The sequence below is a fragment of the Lissotriton vulgaris genome, chromosome 3_1 (genome assembly GCF_964263255.1).
Source record: "Lissotriton vulgaris chromosome 3_1, aLisVul1.2, whole genome shotgun sequence".
NCBI classification, from domain to species: Eukaryota; Metazoa; Chordata; class Amphibia; order Caudata; family Salamandridae; genus Lissotriton; species Lissotriton vulgaris.
The window spans coordinates 2,021,670,922-2,021,680,246 of NC_141689.1; the positions used below are offsets into that span (position 1 = coordinate 2,021,670,922).

General features: G+C 46.9%; 1 pseudogene; it reads left to right on the plus strand.

Moving 5' to 3' along the window:
* The first annotated feature begins 8,050 nt into the window (after window positions 1-8,050).
* Window positions 8,051-8,141, plus strand: LOC147728753 (small nucleolar RNA U3; annotated as a pseudogene).
* Window positions 8,142-9,325: the final 1,184 nt, after the last annotated feature.

The window sequence follows — 9,325 nt, forward strand, 5'->3', positions numbered from 1 at the left end:
TGTGCTATTCATACTTGTTTTTCTGTTATATTTCAGTATGCCTCTTGGTAATGTAGTGGGGTCCGTACTGTTAGCATTATATTTTGTGCAGCGCTTACTTTCTCTGCTTATCTTAAAAGTGTTTGTCCTCACAGAGATGGCTGCATGTCCACCACTGTCCGCTGAAATCTCACTTCCTGTGCGCTTCCAGTCTACTGCCCGCCCAAATGCGCGTCACTTCCGCTCTGCCATCTTGTCCCTGTTGCAGCAGGGATTGCTGGAAAAGTTTGTGCTATGGGAGGTAGCGGGAAGCAAAGCGGGCTTGAGGGGCGCCAGCTGAGGAGGCACAGAGGGGAGCGACACCGTAGTAGGTGGCGTCCCGGTTGGCAAGGGGCGGAGATAAGAGAGGGGAGGGTTTTGAAGCACTGTCGGGATAAGGGGAGCCCCCCCCAGGAAGAGGGGGGGCAACCACAACGGTGTTGAAAGAGGAGCCATAGGGGAAAAGAGCGCCAAGGGCTCCGAGGCTGTCAAGGTACGGAAAGTGGAGCTGCACGGACACCGTAGGGGTGAAAGGAAGGACCTCTAGAGACAGGGAGGAGCCACAGGAGAAATCAGTGCTCCTGTCAATAATTTTAGGGGAGCGCCGATGACGGGAGGGTAGGAAGAGGGAGGCGCCGCAGCTAACTCAGATAGACGGGGCACCTGAATGGTGTTTGTGTGTCAGAGTCAGCCAAGAGCGCTGCAGAGGCACCCCCAGTGCGTTGGTAGTAGAGCACAGGGTTCCTCGCCGATTAGGATAAGGAAATCATCCCTACCGAGGGAGATAACAGCGGACACGCCCAATCGAATTAGACACCCCACAGTGATGAGGAACCATTCATTCATGCATTCATTAAATAGTTAATGTCCTGTTAAAGATCATCTGCTACAGAGTGTGGTCACTTAGTTGGAAGATCTTCTATAGGTGCGACAGGCACCTCAAGGCAGAAAACGGTACTTAACTGTACACTAAACACTGCTGAGGGTTTTTTGCTGAAACAAGCCGACACAAGCCCGTTGTGCAGTTTGTGAAGCAAGTTATACTCAGCCGTGTAAAGTTAAGGATCCAGTCGTGTAGAAGATTTCCCCAATGGTACCAAAAAATCCTAGGCGACACCCGAGGGTGCTGTCAGTATTGGAAGACGCTTACAGTGGCCTATGGGCAGCATTAGATCACCGAATGTTAGGGGGCACTGAGCGCTAGAGGGCACAGCCGCCACAAAACTACATTTCCCAGCAGCGCTAGCGTCATGCGCGACGTGATCGGAACACTTCCGGGTCACGTGATCGCAAACGATATCTGCAGAGTGTTCGGGCAAGACGCTGCCGATTATTTTGAGCTCAGGAGCTTGGTGTTCGGTGCATTGGAGTTGTTGGAGTCTGGTAAGGGTGCCTGTGGCACCACCATCGAAGTTCTGTGATATCCTCGTTTCAGCGCGTCTTGTGTTGTTAACAGACGGCGCTTTCTTTTGTTCTGCACGAGATCGTGCTTTGACTGCCTTTGTTTTCTGGTACTGCGCAAGCTGTTGCGAGCAGTGCTGCCAAGGGGGAGCTTGCCTTTGGTCCTGGAAGATTGACAAGTTTTACCAGTTGGCATTTGAGGGATAGGAGCGCGTTATCCCGTCCTGGATTGTACTAGTACTTTTGACTCTTTGGGTGAATTTCAACTTGAAGAAACGTTGGGTGACTGGTAATCTCCATGTTCAATTCTTGGAGAGTGAAGTAACTCTCAAATGTTCTTTGGGTGATGTACATGGAGGAATCGTGTTACCAGCTGAGACTGATGCAAAGAGCCTGGTACCATTTGTGAAGTTTCTACAATACATGCTGTTCTCTTTTTCTTTACAGGGGTTGTGTATGAATGACGAGAGGCGTCTATATTAGACAGGTAGTTGTTGCTATGTTTCAAGGTGAACATTACAGAACATATACCTATGTCTAGCACACCCTGATACACTTCATTGTTGTTACAGCCTCCTGAAGTGGGAAAGACTTCTGATACACAACTCCTATTTGAATGCTCATTTATTTTTCTTTACAGGTTAGTGCTAGTACTAAATGTGTGTAAACATTGTTATCAGAAAGAACACTGAGAGTGGTTAGTAATTGGTTGTTCTTTTCTCTCTCCTTGTGTCTTCAAGATCTCCCTCCCCGCTGTTCCCATCCTTTCCTTCCTGGCTACATCCATCTTTTTCCCTCGCTTAACCATCCTTTAGTCTGCGTAATATATATAGCAGATTTGGGGCGGTTTAGAGATGGATCCTATTTAAGCATCGAACCAACCCTGAGGATTCGACTGGTCGCAGAACAGAATAATCGGCCCACGAATATCTTATCCTCCTGGTTGGGTCGATCTTAGATACCATGGCCACTATGGATGATGTGTTAGCTGCGTTAGCGTTGGTACAGGTAGAACTGGCAGCATCACGCAATGAAACGGCTGCATTACAAGCCAAAGTAGAAAGGATGCAACGCAATCCCTTTGATGCAGGGAGCTCGACTCAAACGTCCTCTAATGCCATGGTAGTGGAAATCCCCACCCCCATACCTTTAGCGCCCCCTGAGAAATTTACAGGCGACACACAGAAGGTACAGGTATTCATGTCACAAGTGCTACTACATTTCAATTGCAAACCCAAAGTATTTGCTACCAACCAAGCCAGAGTGTCCTTCCTCATATCATATCTGGCAGGTGACGCCGCACAATGGGCAGTCCCATTAGTGAGAAATGAAGATAACCTACTACATGACTGGAACGCTTTCAAGGCCGAGTTTGAAAAGACATTTGACAGGCGAGCTGATACGTATGCGGCGGATAGGGAGCTTATAGTCATTAAACAAGGAACCAAAGATTTATTATCATATGTGAACACATTTAGAAGGTTGGTCACAGAAACTAGATGGCCAGAAGAGAAACAATCAGCTGTCTTTTATCAAGGACTCAGAGAAGAATTGAAAGACTTGATAGCCCAAGTAGATCCGCAACCTCAGACATGTACAGCGTTAATCGAACTTGCTATGAGATTGGATCAAAGAATGAGGGAACGCAAAGGTGAACATGTCAGAAAGGATAGATATCCCTTACATTTTGTCAAGCCGAGGATGTCGGAAGCAGGAACAGCATCCTCAGAACCTATGGAAATAGGAACAGTGAGAGCTGCCTTAACCGGAGAAGAAAGGGAACATAGAAGAAGGAACGGATTATGTCTATATTGTGGGAAGAAGGGACATTATCTTCGTGAATGCCCTGTGAAACCCAAATTTGGACGTTCCAGATTTAATACTACAGGCACTCCGGTACAGCATCAGAAGGCGGAAGCGGGAAACTAAAGGGCTGGCGACGTGAAGAAGGGGAGTCGTCAAGCAAGTTAGGAATCCCTTCACTACAGAAGAACACCTGTGGGTCTAAAGAACACTTCTTTATTGAGCTTCTCATACATGTGGATAACAGATCTCATACCATGAGAGCCATGGTAGATTCCGGAGCAACCGGGTGTTTCATGGACATCGGAGAGGCAGAACGCCTGAACATACCATTGGAGGAGAAGACGGAGCCCGAAATAGTGCTTGCAGTTGATGGTAAGCAATTGGAAGCAGGGCCCATTCGGCAAGGCACACAATCATGTATAGTTGAGTGTTTACCCGGCCATCAGGAGCAGTTATCTTTCAACATAATCTCTGCACCTTCGTATGGTGTAATCTTGGGTTTACCCTGGTTGACTTTGCACAACCCCGACATCGATTGGGAAAAGAAGACAATGGTTCTGTCTTCGGAGTATTGTGCAAAGCACTGTTGGTCGTCATCTGAATCAAGCGCCAGGAATACACTCCACATCGCCACGGCTGCAGAGAAGGATACAGAACTACCTTCATGTTATGAACAATATCAAGATGTTTTTTGTGATCAGAAAGCAGAGACACTTCCACCACACAGACCCTACGATTGTAGGATAGATCTTCAACCTGGATCAGTTGTACCATGTGGTCGGATATACGCGCTCACTGAGCCAGAAAACATCCACTTACGGGAATACTTGGATAAATACTTAAAATTGGGGTTCATTCGACCTTCAGCATCTCCAGCAGCCTCGCCGCTATTTTTTATTCCCAAAGCTAATGGAGAACTAAGAACCTGCATAGACTTTAGAGCGCTTAACTCTATCACTATTCGGAATCAATATCCTTTACCCTTGATAACGGTTCTGCTGGAACAAGTCAAAGGAGCAGTACTTTACACTAAGCTGGATTTGCGTGGAGCGTATCATTTAGTTCGTATGCGTCAGGGCGACGAATGGAAAACTGCGTTTAAGACAAGGTATGGTTTATTTGAATACCTTGTAATGCCCTTCGGGCTGTGCAATGCGCCAGCCGCTTTTCAGTTTTTTTTAAATGATGTATTGAGAGAGTTTTTGGACAAGTTTGTAATTGTCTACATTGATGATATTTTGGTTTACTCCACACATGAAGAACAACATGTTCAACACGTGAGTCTCATTCTTCAAGCGTTACGGAAACACCACTTGTATTGCAAACTCAGTAAATGTGAGTTCCACGTGTCTACGGTGGAATTCCTGGGAGTAATACTCACACCCAAAGGTCAAGAAATGGCAGAAAGGAAAGTCAAAGCAATTGCAGACTGGCCGAGTCCCAAAAACGTCAAAGACATCCAACGGTTTATGGGATTCGCGAACTTCTACAGACGTTTCATCTCTAACTTTTCCGATAAAGCCGCTCCACTCACTCATTTGACCAAGAAAAGTATCCCGTTTGCATGGACTCCAAAGACACAAGAGGCCTTCGAGGGACTCAAAAAGGCCTTCACCTCTGCTCCGGTCCTGGTCCACGCCAATCCAAGCCTTCCGTTTGTCGTGGAAGCAGACGCCTCAGATGTGGCAATGGGTGCAGTTCTTTCACAAAGACACCCGGAAACCGGGCAACTACATCCAGTGGCATTCATGTCCAGGAAGTTCAATGCAGCAGAGCAAAATTACACCATCACAGAAAAGGAACTTCTTGCTATCAAAAATGCCTTTGGAGAGTGGAGACATTGGTTGATGGGAGCGCAACATGCCATTACGGTGTACACCGATCATCGTAATTTACAGTATCTGAAAACAGTAAGGCTCTTAACACCTCGTCTGTTACGATGGATGACCTTCTTTGAAGAATACCATTTCATTGTTACCTTTCGACCCGGGAGCCAGAACAAGAAAGCAGACGCCTTATCGCGACAGGATTCTACTGTCAGTTCTGTGGTGCCTGCAGAAAGAGCCATTTTTGCGGAGCATAAGGTGATCGGAGTGATCCACACAGATCAGTTTTTGAAGGATACACGTAAAGGTTTGAATACTTTTCAGTGGAAAGACTGGTTGAAATATCATCCCGAATGGATTAAAAGACAAGGGGTGTACATGAAAGGAAAACAGCTGCTCATACCTACGGTACAGTTACGTCGCATGGTGTTTCAGTGGTGTCATGAAGACCCTAGTGCTGGCCATCAAGGAGGAGAGAAGACCTGCGAAAAGATAGTGAGACAATTTTGGTGGCCTTCGGTGCGAAAGGATGTTTCAGAATGGATCAAAGCATGCATAACTTGCGCTCAAAACAAACCAATGACAGGAAAAACACAAGGGCTGCTTCAACCACTCCCCACACCAGAGGTGCCTTGGGAAAGCATATCAATGGATTTCATTGTGGGACTACCTGCTGACAAAGGACATACGGTCATTCTGGTGATCATTGACTATCTCACCAAGATGGGACATTTTGTGGCGTGCAAAACCCTTCCCACTGCAGGTCAATTGGCCAAGATAATCATGGAAAACGTTGTGAGACTACATGGTCTGCCGAAGGTTATAGTTTCAGACCGGGGTTCACAATTCACCGCTAAATTCTGGAAGGCGTGGTGCTCAGCTTTGCATATCTCTTCAGCCCTGTCAACAAGTTTCCATCCACAAACCGACGGACAAACGGAGAGGCTAAATAGAACCTTAAAACAATACCTGCGGTGTTATGTGGATTGCAATACAGACATGTGGGTGGAATGGCTTTGGTTGGCAGAAATAGCATATAATAATGCACTACATAGCTCCACGAAACACACACCATTCTTTAGCACATATGGTTTTCACCCTAGATTCATCCCTTTCAGTTCTCCTATTAGGGGGGATCATGTGCCAGAGGTTAGAGATAGGATATCTACCATTCAGAATGTTATTGTCAATACTAGGAAACTGTTGGTGAAAGCGAAGTTAATGTATAAAAAACAAGCAGACAAACACCGTAAACAAGGACCAGTGTTTCAGAAGGGTGATCTGGTGTGGTTATCCACAAGAAACATTCGATTCAGACGGTATAGTATATTCAACCCGCGCTATATCGGACCTTTCCCTGTGATCAGACATGTGAATCCAGTTGCTGTCAAAATTGCTTTACCTTCCCATATGAAAATGTACCCAGTGTTTCATGTATCGTTACTGAAATCAGCAGCTCGACACACTCGGGTACAGCCTCTTGCAGTGGGGGTGGATCAGGGGGAGGAGTATGAGGTTGCTAGAGTACTGGACTCTAAAGTCAGGCGGGCAAGATTGTGGTATTTGATTGCTTGGAAGGGTTATGGCGCAGAAGAGAACTCGTGGGAACCTGCATCAGGAGTACATGCGCCTAGATTGGTGGCAGCCTTTCACCGTCGTTATCCTACCAAACCTTGTGCCTGTCTGTGCCCTTCGGGAGGGGGATGTCCTGTTAGGGGGCACTGAGCGCTAGAGGGCACAGCCGCCACAAAACTACATTTCCCAGCAGCGCTAGCGTCATGCGCGACGTGATCGGAACACTTCCGGGTCACGTGATCGCAAACGATATCTGCAGAGTGTTCGGGCAAGACGCTGCCGATTATTTTGAGCTCAGGAGCTTGGTGTTCGGTGCATTGGAGTTGTTGGAGTCTGGTAAGGGTGCCTGTGGCACCACCATCGAAGTTCTGTGATATCCTCGTTTCAGCGCGTCTTGTGTTGTTAACAGACGGCGCTTTCTTTTGTTCTGCACGAGATCGTGCTTTGACTGCCTTTGTTTTCTGGTACTGCGCAAGCTGTTGCGAGCAGTGCTGCCAAGGGGGAGCTTGCCTTTGGTCCTGGAAGATTGACAAGTTTTACCAGTTGGCATTTGAGGGATAGGAGCGCGTTATCCCGTCCTGGATTGTACTAGTACTTTTGACTCTTTGGGTGAATTTCAACTTGAAGAAACGTTGGGTGACTGGTAATCTCCATGTTCAATTCTTGGAGAGTGAAGTAACTCTCAAATGTTCTTTGGGTGATGTACATGGAGGAATCGTGTTACCAGCTGAGACTGATGCAAAGAGCCTGGTACCATTTGTGAAGTTTCTACAATACATGCTGTTCTCTTTTTCTTTACAGGGGTTGTGTATGAATGACGAGAGGCGTCTATATTAGACAGGTAGTTGTTGCTATGTTTCAAGGTGAACATTACAGAACATATACCTATGTCTAGCACACCCTGATACACTTCATTGTTGTTACAGCCTCCTGAAGTGGGAAAGACTTCTGATACACAACTCCTATTTGAATGCTCATTTATTTTTCTTTACAGGTTAGTGCTAGTACTAAATGTGTGTAAACATTGTTATCAGAAAGAACACTGAGAGTGGTTAGTAATTGGTTGTTCTTTTCTCTCTCCTTGTGTCTTCAAGATCTCCCTCCCCGCTGTTCCCATCCTTTCCTTCCTGGCTACATCCATCTTTTTCCCTCGCTTAACCATCCTTTAGTCTGCGTAATATATATAGCAGATTTGGGGCGGTTTAGAGATGGATCCTATTTAAGCATCGAACCAACCCTGAGGATTCGACTGGTCGCAGAACACCGAAGGCACTTGTCATTCCATTATGTCTTTTATATTTAAAGTACAATTAAATACTTGCTCGGTATAAAGAGTGCCACTCGGGTGTAAACAGAACTCCGTGGCGCTACCTCAAGGGTTAGTAGGCTGAGGTAGTAGTTAAAAGCCTGATCTTCGTAAGCCATTCCGAGCGTGAGTTGACAGTGCTGCATTTCTGCAGCTACTGTTTGTTATCGAAGATCGTTCGTCTCTCGCTTACAGGAGAGCTGAAGGAAGGAGACACAAAGGATTATAAGTAGCCCGCAGTTGTGCACATTAAGGAAAAGCAAAGGCTCAAACACGACGTGTGATTTAGCGCACGCTGTGTTCCTTTTCTTACAGTGCACAGCTGCGGGCTGATTGGGGTCCATTGAAATAGTATTCGTGTTAATTGCAACGCAAATACTAATTCAAAGGACCACAATCAACCCGCAGCTGTGCACTGTAAGAATCTCGCGCTGCTCGCATTTTAAAAGCGGCGGCGCGAACGGTATCACGGGAGTGCGCGCTAATTACAGCACACTGCGTGCTTAAGGTGACCTCTGAGCTCGCGCGCGCAGCTTCTTGGGAACAGTGGCGGTAACTATTTTTGAGTTTTCGCCTTCTCTCTCCTCGTGTGTAGAAGATGCACTGAGGATGATGGATTGCTTGACTGAGTTGTATTTTTGATTTCTGTTGTGTTGCTGGCGGGGTCAGGAGCTGCCCGCTGATGGTGTGGGGATGGCCGAAAAAGCGACTACTTTATCCAATCACTCTCAGCGGTTTGCTCTTCCTGTCCCTTTTTCCCTGAGTGCTCGTGGTGGTGTTGTTTCGAATCTGGGGAGTCATGATGCAGAATGAACCGACAGCAGGTCTGTGATGTGTGTTTGGCACACTGGAGAGTAAACCCAAGTTTATTAGTTGTTTTATGCCATATTCCATCACTACGCCACCCACCATGCTGTGCCATGCTTCAGTTTCTAATGTATCGGGGATTTCCACGGAGACCGGAGCTGGTGCAGAACCCAGGTTGGCATGTCCAGCGGGGCTGCACATACCAACCGATCGTATGTTTCTCATGACCAGTACGAGACTGCTTGTGTTTTTGGAGGTGAGGGTGGGGCCTTCATTCTGCGAGGTGGTATGTAGTGTTGGGGCAGTGCGCCTTGTTTCAAGCACAAACACCGCAGCAGTGTACACACTGTGCATGGAGTATGTACAACATTGAATGTGTGTTCATGCAGACTGTGGCTCTGGTCTCCATACAACGTAAATGGTGCTATTCTGTGCCTGCTATATGTTACAGGGTGCTACCACCCAAAGCAAAAGACATCCAGAAGAGCGGCGCAATTCCGATGTGACCAGGGCTTAATTTGTGCCGGTGCTAAGCACCAGCACTTATTAATCAGGGCCGGGTCTACCCTGCCACGGGCAACTCCTC